The sequence below is a fragment of the Lissotriton vulgaris genome, chromosome 11 (assembly GCF_964263255.1).
Source record: "Lissotriton vulgaris chromosome 11, aLisVul1.2, whole genome shotgun sequence".
Classification (NCBI taxonomy): Eukaryota; Metazoa; Chordata; class Amphibia; order Caudata; family Salamandridae; genus Lissotriton; species Lissotriton vulgaris.
Window position 1 is genome coordinate 949581998 of NC_141699.1, and position 20973 is coordinate 949602970.

At 42.5% G+C, this 20973-nt stretch overlaps 1 pseudogene; it reads right to left on the reverse strand.

Annotated features, from left to right (window-relative positions):
• Nucleotides 1-10167: 10167 nt before the first annotated feature.
• Nucleotides 10168-10803, reverse strand: LOC147683732 (protein salvador homolog 1 pseudogene; annotated as a pseudogene).
• Between the last annotated feature and the right edge of the window lie 10170 nt (nucleotides 10804-20973).

Here is a 20973-nt window from a genome sequence, read left to right on the forward strand (position 1 = left end):
AACCAGTTAGATGGCTTTTTAATCCACTAAGTACATCATTTAACAACTCCAACAGTAAACCTTGTGAATCCTTACTTTGTAAGAAAGTATTAACATTTTTCAATTAAATGAAATGTTAAAAGGCTCCCAACAAAGTTTCCAGGATTACAAAAAAAGCCCACATCGAAATTACTCCCAACCCTTTTAGAAATGTTTAAAGTTTGAGGGTGAGAAATGTGGCGAATGCTTTAAGGTTTACAATGTTTAAATAAAGCTTAGTGACTCTAGGAAAATAAGGAATCACTTACAATGACGTCCAAAAGAATTTTCCACAAATGTTGAAGATGAATTCATAGATGTCACAGATGTTGAGATCTTCTAGAAATGTTGAAAGTCCAATAATCGTGTTTCAGTTTCTCTAATCTGCACAAAGGCATCCCACCCTCGTCGCCAGTGTAAAAATAGTAATAAAAATTAAGATTGCTGTTGCAGGTTGAGTAAGAGTAAGATAAGTTTATTGTAGAGTAAAAGATCTCATCCATCCAGTTCAATAAGTCAGGTGCAACTGACCATCTGACCACTTCAGAGTATTCCATCTCCATGGAGCTACTCAAAGCACAACAGGTTTATCAGTAACTAACCCTTAAAGGAGACACACACCACTATGTACAAGATGAATAAATAAACAAATAAATAGGCACATTATTACAGCGGCATTACACCATGTTAAGTGGCTTAACACTGACTTGTAAACAAGGCAAAGCTCCTATTGTTACCACAATGTCTGAAAAAGTGGCGCTGTGGTGATGATAGGGGCCTGTAAATATGCCCAGTCATGTCCAAACATTGCCTTCTGCTGGAACTTTCCAGTGTCTTGGATTGGTTGTCACGTAGAGATATCTAATTTTTCACAAAATAATTCATTTCTGAAAGTGTTTTCTGATGTCATGAATGTTTTCTGTGAAAAAGACATCTTCACCTACCTATTGCTTTTCTTCGCCATGAACTTTGACTGTGATCATCGTCACATTTATACACCACACACTACCCTGGGGTCTCTTGGCACTGGTCTTAGTGGCAAATGCCTTGAAAATATTTTTCTTAAGTCCCTTTCTGAAGGAAAGATAGTTGGACGAGTCCTCGCTTCCTCCGAAAGAGAATTGTAAAATGCTGAACCTTGCAGAGAAAAGCTCCATCTCACCTGGATTTTAATTTCACATGGCGAAGACAAAGGAGCCTTCATATAGCAATGTAGATGGAAACATATTGACTTGCTAAATGATTTAGGCATTTAAACATTAAGCATAACAATTTCAAAATAAGTTTCTCTTGAACCAGAAGACATAACAGAGCTTCTCTGGTCTGAGATTGCCAGGGAGGGTAACATGTCTGACTGCATTGTTTTCTGTTCTTTTAAGGTGTTCGATCTGAGTAGCCGGTAAGCCAGGTAAGTGATGAAGCAGCTGCATTGGCCTTTTGCAGTGGCATGGGTGCATCCAACCACCAAATTGATCGATCAACAGCATCTCAAGGAAAGGAGGACTCAGATGGGCTGCATGGCCACTGCAACAATGGTGATGCCTGTACCCTGTGTCACGAAACAAATGAAAGCGTACCATCAACATTAGATGTTCTGTATGGCAAATGCCTACTTTTTTTTAATGAAGAGACATATTTGCGAAAAATGGGTGCAGTTGAACAGATTGCTACAAGTACCTGGAAAGTGCTAAAAAAAGAAGATCAAATTTAAGGCAGGAAACCTTTTCCACAGTTGCCAGTATGGTATTTGTTTAGCACTATCCTATACTAAGGTTTTCCTACCCAGTGGGTTGTGTATCGGGCAGGTGGGCACCAGGATTTGATGCTACCATACGATGGAGGAAGATTCATCAGTTAAAGATGATCAGTCATCAATGCTGAAAAGACAGGCAGCAAGTTAGCGAGTGGTAACACTTGAAATTTGCTCTAAAAAGAAAATGGTCAGAATAATAAAATATTTTTTTAAATGCCTGACTTTGGTAACTAAAGTACCTTAGACAATCAGAGAAGGACAACAAAACAATTACTTTTTTTTGTTGCAAAAAGCAGCAAGTTTATTACAACCAAATGTGGAGATGGGCGCGTTTATTTTTAATCATTGGTTGCTTTTAAATATCTTGAACAAATGTTCAGATTGTTCCAGTTCAACAAACCTTACAAAATAAAGGAACGTTTGCTGTAAAGTGTTTTTAGATTTACAATGTGCTGTTGCATTTTTGGTTTACCAAAGGATTAACACATGTAAACTGTAATATGCCTTACATTTTTAAAATTTTATTTTCTAAATATTAGCTTAAAAATTCTTGCCATGCGTGGCTTGGAGGCCAGTGGAGATGGCTGCCTAACTTTGTCGTTCGGCAGAGCAAGGAGGCGAAATTTTAACATCCAGGCGATTTACCATTTCAAGCGCCGTGGGTGACACAGTTCCAGATTCCCCATGCTGCGCTGCATCTAATGTGTGCCATCTCGAAGGGTTAATACTGCTCTCAACCATGAAATCCTGGAGCCTTTCCTCCGCGCGTGAGCGGGTTCGATCATCCTAAAATGGCGCTGCATACCGATTGCGATCCTGCCTGACGCTGTGCAAGGACGTTCTGCACTGAACTTTTACGGATCCCCTGAGGATGCTCTAAGCGGTGTACAGGAAGCGACTCGCCCTCAAACAGGATCGGGAGGTGAGCACCTTGCCTATTGCGATCCAAGCTGCTGCTCTGCCCCGATAGTAACACTACCTGCCTGACCCTAATATGCAGGCGGTCGGGACATTATACCAGCGCGATCTCGGAGACAAATCCTTGTTGCAGTAAAGTCCCTCGTGATAATTTTGCTGTTCAGTGGCAGAATAACTTATTGAGCCTCATCTATAGGGAGCGCTTCAGCAGCACTTCAATACAGTACAGGACAGGAACACTTGTGAGTCCAGCCCTGTCAACATGCAAGGAGCTGCTCAAGTCTTAATTGGCTCAGCTAGAAGTTCTTCTTAATCACAGCTGGAGCGCTTCAAATACAAATACAAGCTGCTTTGCCACTATCACTGCTACCAGCAGGTCTGCCACATGTGACCCAGTGCGCCAGTCTGCATGCCTGACTAAATTGACCATCGCTCCGCATCAAACGTTGCATGATGACATCACACAGTCTGTGAGATTACCCACGCCAACAGCTTCAGCGAAGCAGAGTACTTTGCGTAGCAGACCCAACAACCAGTACACACGTGTGCAGTGAAACCACCGAGGCTGGAATGTTCTTCCTTTCCGTCTCAGCCTTTCGCAGTAAATACTGTTCCCTACGCTTCTGACCTGATGTCGATAAGATATCGACGGCCTGCCAACTGCTATCACTACTATTGAATTAAATGCCTGCTCGTGTGCCTTTCACTTGTCACCTACCTGCTGCCTATTACCACTAGCCTCACAATATATACTGACCCTGTGACTCCTGCATATCATTCCTAAAGGCTCACTACCTACCGTGGTTTTTAGAAGCGGGCTGACGCCCATTCAGCCTTACTGAGCCACTACCGACCACACCACAATACAAAATCCTCACAAACAACTGAGCTGGTGGCAAGACATCGGTGGATCTAACAGCAATAGGGTATTCTACAATGGCGGAATGAGAAGGCAGGGGCAATACCAAAAAAGTGCGTCCAGCTCCAACAACATCAGACTCTCCCTTTAAAGCCAGGGCAGACATGGCTGCCACCATGGAAATGATTCTTAAGAAATTAGCCGATCTCCACGACCGGTCCAAATCCACCAAAAGCAACACAGACTCCATGCAACTCGAACTCACAGCAATAAGGGCAGATATGAGCACCATGAATAAACACATGGGCGAGGCAGAACAACACCTGAGCGATGTTGAAGATATGTCCATGCAATCAACAAAAGTAATAAAGCGCCTTGAATCTACCACCGATGCCCTTAGAAGAAACAACGCTGAGTTGGAGGACCGCAACAGACGGGGGAACTTCCGTATATTTGGCGTGCCGGAAAACTCCGAAAAAGACGCAGACTCTTGCGTGGCATACTTAGAAACATGGATTCCGATGATAACCAAGATCGAATTTCCACACGAGTTCGAGTTGGACAGGACGCACAGAATCCCCACCTACACCGATAAACACAGGAAAGGGCCACGTCCTCTGATATGCAAGCCCCTCAGATTCCAACATGTTGAGGCCATCCTCCAATTCGCAAGGAAGAATCACAATATATCTTGGGAGGGTCATCGCATAATCTTTACCCAAGATTACTCCAAAGACACAGTGGAACTGTGGAAAGGATTTCTCCAATTGCGCGAGAGTCTCAGAGCAAAGAATATTCCTTTCTCCTTTGCAGGCCCAGCAAGATTCAAAATCATGGAGAATGGAAGACCACACTTCTTCTCGGATCCCAGAGGCTTGGCGAGCCACCTGGAAGACTGCCAGACACAGTATATGGACCAAGCCAGCGGCTCTACAAACAAGAGGAAAACAAACAACCATGATTAACAGGACACTGACCCAGCCGGAACTCTGCTGCTGGGATATATTTGAATTGTTTTGCGGTAGCTTGTCTGTGGTTCTGCTTGGCTGCCAAACCCTGGGCTGGTCACCCACAGGAATTTGCCTACCACGCTATCTACATCTTTATGCCTCCCAATCTGACCAACATGTATCGTGAGTGATGCCCTGAGTATATGCTCAGGTCATCTTACATTATTAGTCTCCATTACCTTGTAATGAGCTCTAAAATTCATTGATATGTTATTTCACTGTTGACCTATATTGTTGTTTAGGTAAGACAATTGGGTGCACATTTCGCATTGATATTATGTGCTATATTCTGACATGTTCTGTTCACTTTTGCAATACATTGAGACTCCTTTGCCAATTGATCCTGTCATCCTGGCTAGGGTTATTAACACTCAAGCTGTATTGTTCGTCTGACGCAAACAGTCTGCCATGACTGCAGAGTTCATCTAGTTGACACCTAATGTCTAGTGTTTCCATGACGTTCCAGCGATGCATCTTAGTTTCCACTTCGGAATTCCTTATCCTTAACGCTCTCTATCTTGACCGCTACTCACAGCCCAGGTCATAGATCTTATAATGCACCATCCTTGTTCCATTCTTGGATGCTTTGAATACCACATAATATTCTGAGTGTGATATCGCTTAGTATTATGCTGTTTATTAACCTTGTTCTGCCTAGTGACGGTACTGCCATCGTTCTCCCCACGTACGTATGTTGAGGGGGGTGGGGCCGGGAGGGGGGTTGAGAGGGGAGTTGAAGAACTGGTGAAGAGGGGGAGGGGGGAGGCGGAGGGTGAAAAGGGAGTTGACATGTATGTTATTTGTTTTTTTTGATTATGCTTCATTTCCTTGCAAAGATGCAGTAGCCTACACCGATGTTAGATTACAGCTTTCACACACTACCATGAGTCCCGACTTGAAAATATTCTCTAGTCCTTCATGGCGGACACCAGTACATCCTAAACCCCATAACACTGCACTGATGACACGCTCAACGATCCAATCGGACTCCGATGGCCGACACTAAGTCCCTCTCAGAAAATCTTAACATAATATCTCTGAATGTTAAGGGTCTTAATAACCCGGTAAAGAGACGGAAAGTCTTTGAGTACCTTGCTAAGTCAAAAGGAGATATCCTCCTACTACAGGAAACCAAACTATCGGAGGAAGACACAAGATTCATTAACCTCCATTAGATCTCACACCCACTCTGCTCACCCGCTGACCACAAGAAAGGTGGTGTAATCACACTGATCACCAAAAAATCTAATCTAGCTGTTGTTTCACACACACACGATACGGAGGGCAGGTTGCTAATCACACATCTCTTAAGGGATGATGACACCATAGTTATTGTGAATATTTACGGCCCCAACGCGGACGACCCGGACTTCTTGGACTCGACTGCCTGGGCAATGGAAGATATCCCATAGGACGAGCTATTAGTGGTAGGGGGTGATTTTAAACTTCCTCTGGACCCAATTCTTGATCGACAGTCTAAATGTACATTCCACCATTCCCGATCGCATGAGGCACTCCTACGCCTCTGTGACCGATACCACCTCAAAGATTCTTGGCGCCTTCAGAACCCCAATGGGAGGGATTACACCTTTTATTCTGCCCCACACAACTCATATTCTAGAATTTATTTTATTCTTGTCTCGAGCTCCTTTACCCATCTCATTGAGGAAACAGACCTTGCCCCGAAACTAGTCTCCGACCATGCATGTATTAACACCAAACCTGCTGGTTCCCGTTCGATCTTACCTCCTAGGAGGTGGCACTTCAACGAAGAAATCTTAACCGACCCTGATAACAAACAACAGATCACAAAAGCCATAGAAGAGTATATTTTACTGAATGATCTACCTGATACAGCTCCCTCCACTATGTGAGACGCGCTTAAAGCCACGATTCGTGGTGTTATCATTAACATTAGAGCCAAACCCAACAAGAAACTAAATAAAGATTTGGAAAACCTCGAAGATGATATTAAAAAATTAGAAGCCACCCAGAAGACCAATCCTAACAACACATCAGCCCTTGACCTCTTAGTCAAGAAAAAATATGAATACAATGCTATCACCAGCAAACGAGCTGGGGTTTGGATCAATAGATTCAAAGCCCTAAAGTTATGTGAAGTAAACAGGGCTGGGAAGCTCCTCGCTTCTTATCCTAAACACAAACAGAAACTGACCACTATCACCTCTATCAAAGACCCGGCAAATAATATTCACACTAAGCAAACCAACATTTTAGAGACCTTCAAAGTATTTTATGAGGACCTGTACAAAAATGATCTATCCTTTGACAAGGAAACCTGCGATAATTATCTGGAATCCCTGAATCTCCCTAAACTTTCAAAGGAGGACCATGCACAATTAGGCTCCCCCGTCACAAACACAGAGATCTTGTCTTCCATAAAAACGCTTAAAAATCATAAGGCCCCCGGGCCGGAAGGTTTTTCCGCAGCCTTCTACAAGGCCTTTGACAAACAACTTACCCCCACCCTCCGGACGCTCTTTAACTCATTAACAACCATTGGCCGTGTCTCCCCTTCCATGAGTGAGGCTACCATATTTGTGATCCCCAAAGATGGCAAGGACCCACTTTTAACCAAGAATTATCGCCCTATCTCATTGATCAATCTAGATTGCAAAATCTATGCTAAGAGCCTAGCAACAGGACTCAATTCCCTGCTTCCCAAATTGATTAGCACCTCACAAGTTTCTTAAAACATCAGATGTCAATCGATAACACCAGGCTCTTATGCCACATTTTAGAAAAAGACAAGACCTCATCCACCCCAATGGTTGCCATAACCTTGGACGCCGAAAAAGCCTTTGATAAGGTTTCTTGGACATTCCTACAGCACTGCATGCAATCCTTTAACCTACGCCACTCATTCATCAATATGGTAATGGCCCTATACTCCTCTCCGTCTGCCAGAATTGCCATCAATGGCACCCTCTCTAACCCATTCCGCCTTTATCAAGGCACTAGACAAGGCTGCCCTCTTTCCCCTGCATTGTTCCTCCTGGCCCTCGAACCCCTTCTAACTGACATCAAGCATACTAAAGAAATAGTGGGTGTGACTTTCAATGATACTCAGGTGAAACTTGCGGCTTACGCCGACCTCATTTTAATAGCAACTGAAGACCCGGAGAACTCCATAAAAGCACTTATGTCATCAATTGACAGGTATTCGTCCCTCTCCGGTTACAAACTTAGGGGCTCATTACGATCGCGGATGGACTAGCGTCCGTCCGCGAGCCCTGAGTAGTAAGGAACGTCCGCATGTGCTGCGGCGTTCCCTCCTGTGCAATTAGGATGTGACCGCCACCCTGGCGGTCACATCCTCTATATTAAACATTGCGGCTGGTGCAGGTTCAAGCTGCACCAGCCGCAATGTTAAAAAGGCATGCATTGCATTTACATGCAGGAAGCGGCAGGCACCGCGCGTTGCCTGCCGCTTTCTGCATGTAAATGCTATGCCATGTGCACCCCCCACCCAACCTTCACCCAGGGGGCCCGCAATGAGCCCCCGAAGTGAAGATCCGTATGCTTTTCCACGGCGGAGAATCCGCCGCGGAAAAGCATGTTTTAGAAGCCATCCTAATATGTCTGGCGGTGTCTGAGAGACACCGCCACCATATTAGAGCTTTTCCGCCGCGGTTGTAAGCCGACTGCGGCGGAAAAGCGGTGGACTGAAACCAAGACCCACCAGCCATCCTAATTTGGCGGTGGGTCTTTGGTGGGTCCACAGCGGTTTTCCCACATCCTCCGGGCCGGAGGATGCGGGAAAACCGCGATCATAATGAGCTCCTAAATCGGGACAAATCGGAGGTCAAATCTCTTAATGTACATACCACCAGAAACGTCCTCGGTGACTCTGGCTTGGCTTGGCAAAGTGGAGTTATCAAATACTTAGGAATTGAGTTTGAAGACTCCCTGATTGGAACGCTTCGCCACAATGAGTTCTCCACCCTTGACAAAATTAAGCGGCTCCTAGATGGTTGGTCCCCTCGGTTCATCACTTGGTGTGGCCGGATTGAAACCATCAAGATGATGATCTCACCCTTGGTCAACTACCTCATCACCATGCTACCTCTCACACTTTCCCGGGACTTTCACCATAGGCTTGACACATTGATTTCCACCTTTCTAAGGCAAGGGAAAAGAGCCAGAATCAGTCTGAAAAAACTGTGCCTTGACAAATCCCAAGATGGGGTTAACCTAGCAAACTTCAAACTTTACCAAACGGCTTTCCTTGCCAGACAGGGCTCACACTGGCTGACGCCTCAGCCAGGATACACCCCTGTGTGGCTTACGGTAAGAAAGGGCCCTCCTTCAGTCCCTTGACCCAACCTCCTTCCTGACCATTACATTCCGTCCCTCCCTCTGTTCAGGATCCATTTTTAAGACCACGAAAGCAGCCGTCTTGCAAGTACGCAGACACCTGCAGCATCAGTTCAAAAAGTCAAAATTGGAATCCTTATGGCACAACTCTACTTTGACATATAAAGGGAAACCTCTATACAACGATACTTGGGTTGCGAGAGGTTTGTTCTTCCCACACCAGCTGTTTAATGATGCCTGTCCGCTCCCCTTTACTGAAGTACGAGACAAATATGATCTTCCGGAAATAGAATTTTACAATTTCCTGAATGTCAAGGTTGGCTATCTCCAAAGCCAAGCTCAACAACTGCACCCCATCCCTCCCTGCCTATCTTGCGACCCTTAACAAACTTGGCCACCAGGTCTCCAAGCTATACAAGCTGATGCGCCCGCAGCAGCCCAACCTTACGCAATCCATACGCCTCTTTTGGGAGTCCTACTCCTCTACACCAACCTCCGAGGTGGAGTGGGCCAGAACTTGGGAATCCACCACACGTCACAAAATTAGCCCTACTCTCTCCCAGACTAAATTCTGGCTCCTCCATAAAGCCTTCTGGACCCCCAAACGTCTCTTCTTACATAACATTAGGGACGACGATACATGTTGGAACTGCACAGAGGAAGGAGGCAATCTCGAACACCAATTATTTAAGTGTACCTGCGTTACAGGCTACTGGGATAGAATTTTTGAATTCATCGCCAAGGTGCTCCCCATCTCCCTACCACGGGAATTTTCCACCCTAGTGTTAGGTTCTGCCAAGGCTGATATACTTAATAATAACGATAAGGCATTGCTTGATAAACTACTCACCGCTGCTGTTAAGATAATCCTAAACAATTGGAAGGACACCCGCAAAGCATCTTTCCCGCAGTGGCTTAACTGGGTCTCCAATTTAAGAGGTGCCAACATTTTTCACTCATAAACTCCCCATGGCGGCCCCACACAGGAAATTGTGGTCCTCGCTAGACGAATACTTTAACCTCCACAAACCACCATGATCACCAGCACTGGATCAGGGCTTTTCTGCGCCCCTCCTCCCACATCTCTCTTGGTAGTGTGCACAATTCTAGTGCTCGCAAGGTTCATCCAAACACCGATGTTCTTTCTGCATCCATATAGCTGATTTATAGCATGGTTATTATTATTTCTATTTGTGTTAACTGTGATTTCAGATGTATGTATTGTCAATCTTATATTTCATAATTTTCATGATTTATATATGTATTGTTTCTTATGTTGAAAACTCCCAATAAAAACTTTTGTGAAATAAAAAAAAATTCTTGCCATGCTGTGCATACCACTGTTGTCTTTGTTTACGATTCTCAAGCTCAGCGTGGAGAGTTTGTCTGTACGCTTCATAAAGTTTAACAATTCATTCTAGTTCTTTCATGAAGAGCAGTTTTAGCATTCCCTGGTATGTATCCAAGTCTGCAAGCTGGAAGATATCCCACTTCATGATGTGATCAAACCTCACTGGAGCGCGGGCATAGACCTGTAACCAATCTGGGATGTCGGCAGTGTGGTATGCATTAGCTGGTACTAGGAGGTGCTGTGGCTGCTGATCTGTAACAGGAGGAGGAATCGGTGGAGGATGATCATATCGAGGAACACTTGGAGCACTTTTATTGATGTGATCCACATAATATACTCCAAACTCTGCAGATTTCACTCACTCCCAGCTAGGTGGAAGGCTCTCTCTCTCCGGTGGGTGGCTCCAATGAGTTGTATTAGTGTTATGGTCTATGAAATATTTTCTTCCTTTTATAGTCCAGTCCACTGACCATCCAGGGGGGAGGGGAACATCTTCTGCACTGTGAGTAGTTACATTTCCCAGAGATGTAGCAGCAACCAAAGCATTCCACACCATTTCTTAAATTCTTTACAACAATAGTCCCCAAACTTTCTTAAGTTTGCATAATGTGCGATTCCCTCTTATTTTAGCCAATGCTAGTTCCATGTCGTATGTTTCTTTAACAAATCCCCACCATTCGAGAGCAGATGGAGGTACTCGTGAGATCCAGACTCGGGCAATTGTCAGCCTAGCACATACCAATAAAACAGTAATTAAATCCGCCTGACTGGTTGCTATATTCTGCCCGCGGATCAATACATCTGCTGCTGAGAATACAAACAACCTCCCACGTTTCTGAGACATAATTTGAGTCACCTTCTGCCAAAATTCTGCTAGTACAGGACATAAAAAAAGCATGTGTTTCAGATCAGCTGCATTTAGATCACACTTTGGGCATTTAGTTTGATCACTAAAAGAATTATGAGATGACCATTTCGATATCCTTTCAGGTGTATAGTATAATTGACAGATTGTTTTATAATGCTGCAACCTCAGGTTAGAAGAATGTTCTGAATTATTGATACTGAATGAAGTTTGGAACCTTCAAGTAAGCCACAATGAATTTAAAATGGCTAGCAAAATTAAGTGCAAAAAAACTCTCCTTATTGGAGGACAAGGCACGTCTGGCAGGAAGAAGCCACGGCTGGAAGACCCTGCTATCATACATCCAGTTGACACCTCAGAGGTATCTAACCTTACCATTTACCGCACGCACCTAATCAAGTTTTTTTAAATTGAGAATGAGAGTTATCAACTTGTCATGTCACCTGCCTAAATGGAAAAGAGATCACGGCCAGGAACATTGTCGACTTTGTGGAAACCATAAGGAAGACTTGATACATATCCTATGCCTTTGTCCAAACCTGTTGAAGGAAAGACGGTCCCTCTTAAGGAAACTCTGGAACATCAACGAGGCCAGATCATGCAGAGCCGCAGTTTTGACCTGCTTTGACCCACGGAACACCAAATTAAACTGTGCTTTAGTAAGGTTTATGGATCGAGCTGTAAAAAAACTAGGGGAGGGGACCCAAGAACATGATCTTTCATCAGAATAACAATTTGGCAAGTCCCTCCTGCAGCTACCCAAGAAAGGCAAACCGGTCAGAGTCATCATACCAACTGACTAAAGGGGCTGGGCACCCTGGCCGGTCTACTCGAGGCCAAACAAAAAAGGGGTGGGGGGGGGGGGGTACTTCTTACTACAAGGACCTGGACTTCCACTTTCTTTTAACATGCATATTTTAATATTTTGTACTTTGCAAAGGTTTTTTAAATCACGCAATAAAGTTTCCTTATCCCTGAAAAAAAAAGAATTATTGATACTGGTGAAGGCACGTGATATAGTATTAGCTGATACTGGTGTTCCTTATACTTTGACTCCTGTGCTTGGCTAATCTAGCACAGTAGTCTTCCTTATAAGTCATAAGGTTTTATATCTGATGCTAATCAAAGATTTGTCGTTTATTTCATACAGACATTCCCATATATCAGAATCTGATACATTTATCAATTTCATACTACGTATGAAATAATCTCGGATCTGAAAATATTTAAATTGCATGTCTGATGATAAATTATATAAAATATTCAGTCTTTCAAAAGAAATAAACCCATTATAGTCATACAAATCCCCTAGGCATTTTATCCCAGAGCTGGCCCATCGCTTGCCCTCTGCATCTTGAAAGATCTCTGGTAAGCCCGGGTTGCCCCACAAAGGGAGTTTTTAATGATAGAACAATGTATTGCATTTAAGCATGATAGCGTGCCAAATGTTTACAATATCACATGCAGTCTTGAATTTAACCCGCTTAAAATAATTCTGGATCGTTGGTTCTAAAAAGAAACATATTATGATCTTTTCCTAGTAAAAATCTGAAAGGAAAGGTGTTGCTTGTAGGATTTATTAAGCTGCGAAGACACCCCAAAAAAGCTGCCCAGTAATACAATTTGAAGTCTGGGAAATCCAGTCCTCCTTGATTGAATGAGAGTTTTAATAGGACAATAGCTCTGCCAGCCTTCTTGTAGCCCCAGATAAAACCACTACAGACTCCATGTAGATGTTTGAAAAAAGAAGCATTTAGTCGTAGAGGGATAGACCGGAACAGGTATAGGAATTTAGGCAGGATTTTCATCTTAATTGTGTTTATATGCCCACTGATACTTTTAGGCACCTTATGCCATTTCTTAAGTGACTTAACAGTTTCCTTCAAGAGTTCCTCGTAGTTTAATACAATAATCTTATCTAGTTTAGCCAATATTCTAATCCCTAGATAAGTAGCATGCTACAGACTCCAGGTACTGGATCAAAAGATTTATAATTCAGTAGAATTTGAGTCTTATTAGTGTTGAGTCTGTAACCCGATATTGCGCCATATCTCTTTGCCTCCTCAACAACACACTTCAGTGCTTCCATAGCATCGGTTGAATATACCGCAATATCCTCAGTGTATGCCGTGACTTTAAGACTATTCGAGCCACATGTAAAGGGTATAATCTGAGGTTGGCTTTGGAGAGCCAAAATAAATAGTTCTATTGACAGTGCAAATAATAGCGCCGATAAAGGGCACCCCTGACGGGTGCCACGAAGTATTGGAAAATATGTAGATTGTAGTCCTGCATAAACTAGTTTAGCACTAGGATGGTGATATAGAGATTTAATCAAATGCAGGAACTTGCCTTTGATGCCGAATGCTGGTAATGTGGCCCAGAGAAAGTCCCACCCCACTCGGTCGAAAGCTTTTTCAGCATCCAATAAAATCATACTGAATGGGGTTGACTTTATCTTTGCCCCATCAAATGCTGTTACAGCCATATTCGCATGGGCCGTAGTGCCCCTCCCTAAGATGAATCTGTGTTGTTGAGGAGACACCAGTTCGGGCATTATCGAGGTAAGGCGAGTTACAAGAATTTTTGTGGATTTTTGCATCAGTTTTTATAAGTGATATGGGTCTGTATGACCTGCATTCCTCTGGAGGTTTATTCTTCTTTAGAAAGAAGACAATCTGAGTGACATTCCAAGAATCAGGAGCGTTTCCTCCTGCCCGGATAAATCTAATCAGCTGAGTGAAAAGTGGAAGTAGTACATCCATACAAAGCTTATATAGTTCTAGAGGAATAGAGTCCTCACCGGATGCTTTACCCGAAGGCAAAGCAGCTATCAGCAGCTTGACTTCTTCGTTCGTAATATCAGATGACAATAAGTCAGATATTTCGGAGCCCACACTTTTTATTAAATGTGTCTGCAAGTATTTATTTATATCAGCAAATTCTGATCGAGCCTCTGGGGTTTATAGTTTTTGATAGTAGTCGGCAAACTGCCCTAATATCTGATTTGGGTGTTCATACACCGCGTTATTAGGCCCTTTGATCAGCTTTATATACGACTTAGCTTTGTCGTCTGGCACCTTAAATGCTAAAAGCTTCCCAATTTTTTCCCCACTTTCATATTGAGATACCCGGTATTTTTTCATTTTGGCTGCACTTTTTTCTCTAAATACCTTTTTTAGTAAGGATTTTAAGTCAAATAATGCATACCCTAAAGCGTCTGCGTTTGGGAGACCCCTTAATAATGCTTCCACCTATTGATTCTCAACCATGAGAATATCCTTAATTGTCTTTTCTGTTTCTTTCTTACGCTCCCTGTTTTGTCTCCAGATATATTGTTTTGAGAATCCTCTAATACTAGCCTTGCATGAATCCCATACTACGATGGGTCCTGCAGAGTCAGCATATTATTTCGAGAAATTCTTTCAGGTGTCTCTTAATGAATATTATGAAAGTTTCATCTGAAAAAAGGTATCTAGGAAAAGAGAAGGACCTAGATCGTCTTCTCTCAGCTGAGATTTTAAATGACAGGAAAATGGGATTGTGGTCAGAAGTGACCCTTGGGCATATCTCGATTATACTTAAATCTAAAATTTCGTCTGACAACCAAGCCATGTCTATCCGAGAGCATAATTTATGTGCAGCCGAATAATAAGTATAGCCTGGTATATACGGGTGTAATGCCCGCCAGGCGTTTCTGATAGCATGTAGTCGACCAAGCTCTTTAATCGCAGCCTGTGTCTTTCTCATCCTTTGAAAAGCGCTTCGTCTAGTGGAATCTATTTCATAGTTCATAATGCAAATAAAATTGCCCATCACCACCCTGTCACCCTCCCAATTTAACAATTCCATGGTTAATCTATCTAGAACTAGACGATCCTCAATATTTGAGCCATATATTACACAGAAGACATATTTACTCCCAATCTAGGCATATTTATCTCCCATACTAGGGTATGGGAGATAAATGCAGATGACATCATTACAGCAAGTATGTACATCAATGCTTTAAGTCTAACATTGTTCCATGGGCTGGCCATCGCTATGTCAATGAGAGGCACAATGTGCAAGGCCCCATATTTGGCATGAGCTTGGCAGCAAGTATGCAAATGCCACAGTTATGGCAGCGATGGGTCACCATGATGTCAAGGCAGATGACAATATAAAAGGTCCGACATTATTCCAGACAGTATTTCTCCAACTAGTTCTGTAGCTCTACCCACATCACCCTTCCATGCTGGCAGATGCCCATAAATTAACACAGTGACAGCTAAGATACTAGCACAAGTTAACTCACATACTATCACACAGTAGCATTCGCTGATACCCGTACATATTAATATGTGAACATACTCATGCACACACAGCTTGTGGCCTCATACATGCCTATACGTGTTATTTGCATAGCACCAACGTAGCCTAAAAGAGCTTAGCACTGTAAATGTTTAAAGTCAAGCATACAGTAAACAAGGTTTTCAGCAGTAGCAGATTTGTGCACTGTTATAGCATCATAATGTAATGTTCTTTAAAGATGTGCATGTTCAACTCTTTCTTGATTTCGAGCAGAGCTGGGATTGGAAGGGTCCTGATGCACAAGGGTAATGTTTATCCAGCTGCATCACTGGTCCAAGCTTCACACAGTTCTCTGGGATTGACTGGCCAGGTCATACCCTCTTAAAAATTTAGAGCATTTGATTAGACCAACCCTCCTCCCTTTGCATAAACCACCGGGAAGGGCATAACAAAGGGAATGATTGTCTCAATTTGATGAGTGATGGTGCTGTAAGAACTTAAGAGAACCCTTACACATTTACATCTGTGCTTTCAGAGCATGCTACCATACTCATTTATTAGTCTGCTTGAGATATCCCTCAGACCTAGTGTTAACAAAAGGCCTTTAGGATTTCTTAAGAGACCCTTCACTCACCACCTAGTTGGTGGCATGCTTCCTCACTGGGGTCCAACCTGAGACACCTATATGGAGCTATTGTGTCCAGAAAGGAGGTACTCCTACTGGCGATCTCCCTTAACAAATGTGTGACTACAGGGCTTGCCCCCTCAGAGACTCCATGTTGTTACGTATTACCAAGCAATAAAGATTCAAATGGAGTAAAACATAGATAAAGCGGTTAGTTTCAAACTATGGGCCTGATTCACAAAGGTAAAGTTAGACGTTTGGTTTAAACCTAGACCAAACGTCTAATTTTAGGACTCTGGGGATTCACAAAGGGCATTGCCCCGAGTGCGGACATGATGAAACTACTCGTAAATACCCTTTGTGCATTCTCAAAGTCGTAAAGTCATACGCTTGTTCTAAGTTTAGAGCAAACGTCTAACTTTACCTTTGTGAATCGGGCCCAATAATATTCTTGCATGCCTTAGCGTGCACGCGATTCTTGTCCTGAGGGAACCCATACTGACCGTCTTTGGTTGCTAAGACATTATGGCTGAAACATGTCAATCTATAATGAATATGCAAGATTTCATTGGTTTCTCGCAGCACATCCACCACTGCTTCTAATCCTTTTCCATGGTTACCACTATTAAAATATACCACATTGGTTGGTAACCGTAAGACAATTTTAAATTCAACCTCTTTCCTCATTTGAGAAAAACAAAAAAAACGCTCCGCTGTAATCAGGAGCCGAAGCACACCTTGATGCGATAGGTGTCTTGGGTGGGACCCCAATGATGAAGCATGCCACCAACTAGGTTGGTGAGTGAGGGGTCTTTTAATAAAACCTGAAAGTGTTTCGTTCACACAGAGTGTGAGGGGCAACCCAAGCAGACTAATAAATGTATATGGTTGCATGCTCACTTTTCTTCTTTGAATATAACGATACGGGAAGATGAGCGAGCACACTTCTCACTCTCCTTTTGGAAATACCTCTTTTCCTCCTTTCTACATTAGAAATTTTAATTGGTTGTATATTTTTGATAGGATGTTTGGAGGCTCACGTTAGCATAATATCATAGAATTTTTATTTTGATGTGAAAGTGTAGATCAGGCAAATATCAAAAGAGCATTATTAAAAATTTTAAATCTACTCTTAGTGAGTTTTCACCCTAAAGTTCTGGTTTGTAAACACTGTTCTTGCACGTGAACAAAATCATGTGGTTGTATATCTTTCTATCTCAAATTGTAAATACAAGGTGTGTTAAAAATGTATAATGTGTAAATTAACCATACAGCGTGCACTATATTAACCTTCTAGTTTTGCAGTGTGAAAATTAACAATACAGTGTGCATTATAATAACCTAGTTTTGCAATCTGAATTCAACTAGACTCCCCATGCACTTTACCTTCTAGGCTTGCCTCTCAGAAAGTTACAGATGGGCATGAATATGCTAGCTGTCAAATGATCAATTTACTCCTATAATCCAGTTCTCGATCCACTAGCTGTCACTGTTAATTGAGGCACTCATCTGTGGAGGTAGGTGTTGGATATATGAAATGTCCTGTGTAAACTAGTGTAGCAGGTAACATAAAATCATTTGGGTAGGAAGGCAATGCGACCTGACTTCACGGTGCACAAGTCGAATACCAGATGGCCACTGGTATCTAGCGCTCTGAGACCTTCGGGTGATTTACGCGCTTTATAAATTTATTTTACATTTACATTTATAAATTTATTTTACAAAGTTATAAATTAATTGAATATTTAGAAGACGATTCCACTTAATAGGGATACACACACTTGTAGAACAATTTACATGTGTATGAGAATAAACTTCATTAGACTGATGGATTAGACTGATAGATTGGTACTGCTAGAGTAATGACATTATATAAATAAGGTAACAATAAATCCAATTGACTCTTTTTATTATAATGTCCCAGATCACAATCTTTTATATGAGTTTATTATCAAGTATCTCAAAGTGATCATAGCATGACTTTTGTCCAAAGTTAGTAAAGAAGTTCTTGTGAGTTTTAATTTGCTTCTACATACATCGAGTGAAACAAAAGATATGACATGCAAACTGAGGGCCTCCTTTACAATATTTTGCCATGGGGCATCGCCGCAAGCCGTCCTGCTGCACTGCCCTACAGCAAAAGCAAAGGGCAGGAATTCAACGTATCTACCCGATATGGCGCATTCCTGTCCTCTTTCCCTGCGCTGGCACTCAATTGGCTGCCATGCGCAAACGCAAGCATCTGGTGCAGCAGTGTCTACATTGTAGGGATGATTGTTTTTGTGCAGGAAGGCAGACCTTCATGCACAAAAACAATCAATGGAGGCAATTTCCCCATTGTATGTGTGTCCCCATTTTATCTGTGCTGTAGAATGCAGCATACAGAAAGAGGAAACAACGAGGAGAAATAATGTTATTTCTCCCCGTTGCATGGTGCTCCTCGTTGCATCTCCCCAACGCCACTGGTGGGGAGGTGTAGGCATTTTTCCCATTCCAGGTTTACAGCTTCTTGCAAATCTGGGAATTTATCAAATGCCATGGATGTTACGTGGGAACACCCACAGTAACACCCATGGCACACATCCCCATCATAGTTTGAGACAACAAAGCGACTTGCACAGCCTTGCCTCCCTCCATATCTACAAGACCATGAAAAGTCAGGCAGAGTGGTTTTACGTGGCCTTGCAGTATGGCTAAGCCCTATCTGCCACCGGAACATCACAAAACGTTATGTTCCGGTGGTGCACAGGGCTTGTAAATGAGCCCCTATATCTCTATCTATCTGTCTTAGTAGTGAGCTCTTGTGATCAGCGTGTCTGTGAGAATGACTGTTTACATAATATAACCCACTCAGTCTCTACATCTCCAGATGTTTATTTGTGGATAACTGAATTATTCTTATGCATGTTTCCTGCAATAAGGCTATCACGTCTACCAGCAATGCAAAAAAAATGACAAAACCAGGAGATGCATTCGTAAAAAGAATCTCAGAAACCAATCCCTTGAAAAAGGGCATACACTCGATTGGGTTTTCCCGTGAAGTCTGAATATTGGTCCATTCACTACCTTTTGGGTTGGTTTTTCAGATGCTATATTTTCAGATAGAGATGTAGCAAAGTCTGAGAAAACTAAGGTAGCCTCAATATCTTACACACCAAACCTGAGGTTGAGAAAGCTGATAAAGTTTTTTGCAAGGGAATTCTGTAAATGATCTGGTGCTTGGAGTGCACATAGAATGGGGGAATCATATAATACAACTTTGCCGCCTTTACTGATGAATTTTCTTCTTTACAAATTCGAGGCTTAATAATCTAGAAATATCTAACTAGGGGTTTTCAGTGAATTAAAATGGCTTCAGGTTGGAAAGATCAATGAGGAAGGAGCTCTTCAAAGACAGGATCTTTAAAGCTCAGAAATATTTTCATTTGAAATTAAATACACTGGCCGTCTAACAAAAAATATATTGTCTGTTAAAAGAAATTGCGATTTCAACACCCATCTGTTAATTGTGCTGATGTACCAAAGGGGTAATGGAATCTGGCATAGAATGATTTTCAAAAGAAAATTCACTCGATCAGATCAACCCTTATCCCTGAAAGATAGATCAAAATAGAAACCGAGAACTAGATTCTCATTCCAGGACATTATTTCAGCCTACAACATCTTTCTAATAAAGTGTATGGCAAGCCTTGATTCCTATGTTAGATCCAGCAGGATCCCCTAAGTACTTTAAAAATCTTTGCCTCTAATCTTCAAAAATCTTCATTGGATTATTTACATTTGAAATGCTATCAACCATCTTGAAAAATACCCGTCTTGCTGAGATAGTTACAGAAGGTGACATCTATCCATTTGAAAGATTTCATTGAGGAAAAATAACACCTGGCGAGGGCTGACAATCAGGCTGATTAATGCACAGGGCACAGAGTCAGCGTTGTTAGAAATTCAAAAAACCAAAGGTGCTAAACCCTCACCTGTTTTCAGGGGTAGATACTCCAATATGGCGGAGGAGTGTCACCACCACTGCTGAAATGCATTAGCCAGAGGAAAACTAAAATGGCAATAAAACTATTTTATTTTTCATATCCATTCTGTGAGTCCAGGGTGGGGAGTGGCCATGTCATAATATCAGCAGCAGGGGTAGGAGGTGTTTAAGGCACTGAAAGTGAGCATGACAGTTTTGCTGGCTGTCTTAGGATGGCCAAACTGACACGCGCACCTGGAAATCTCCAGGCTGTACCTTGGAGATATCAGAAGTGCTCAGTGGCACAGGCTCCCAGTCCCCAGCTGCAGCATGACGCCTGCCCGCTCTGCCCAATTTTATTTATTTATTTATTTATCTATAAAGTCCTATATAGCGCGAACGTGACCCACGAGGGTATCAGAGCGCTTTACAATAGAAGAATAAACAGTGGAAGAGGTAGTCAACACAAACAAAATGTCAATTTGTCATAATAGAGCAATAGCATCTGCAGAACAAATTACATTAGACATTGAGCTATCAGCCACACAGATCTACATCCAATGAAAAACATTAATCAGCAAACAATTGTGGAGCAACAGGGGATGTGATGAAAAGACAAACAGTCAAATACGTCCCATACTTAGTTTTAGGACATGAATTTGTTCATTAATAGACTTTTTACTTCCTTTTTGAATACAGTAAGGGAGGTGATTCCACGCACTTGGGGTGGTAGAGAGTTCACAATCTTTGGAGCAATCCCTGAGAAAGCTCTACAGCCTGTTCTCTTCTTCCTGAAGGATTGGGGTTTCAGAAGTAGAGTGCTCGCACTTCGTAGTTGTCTGCAGCCTCCTGATTTTTCCAACTTTAGTGCCAAGTAGCTGGGTGTATTGTTGTGAATTGATTTGTGCATCATGCACGCCACTTGAAGGTGTATTCTTGCTCCATAAGGCAACCAGTTCAGTGCTTTCAAGGTTGGTGA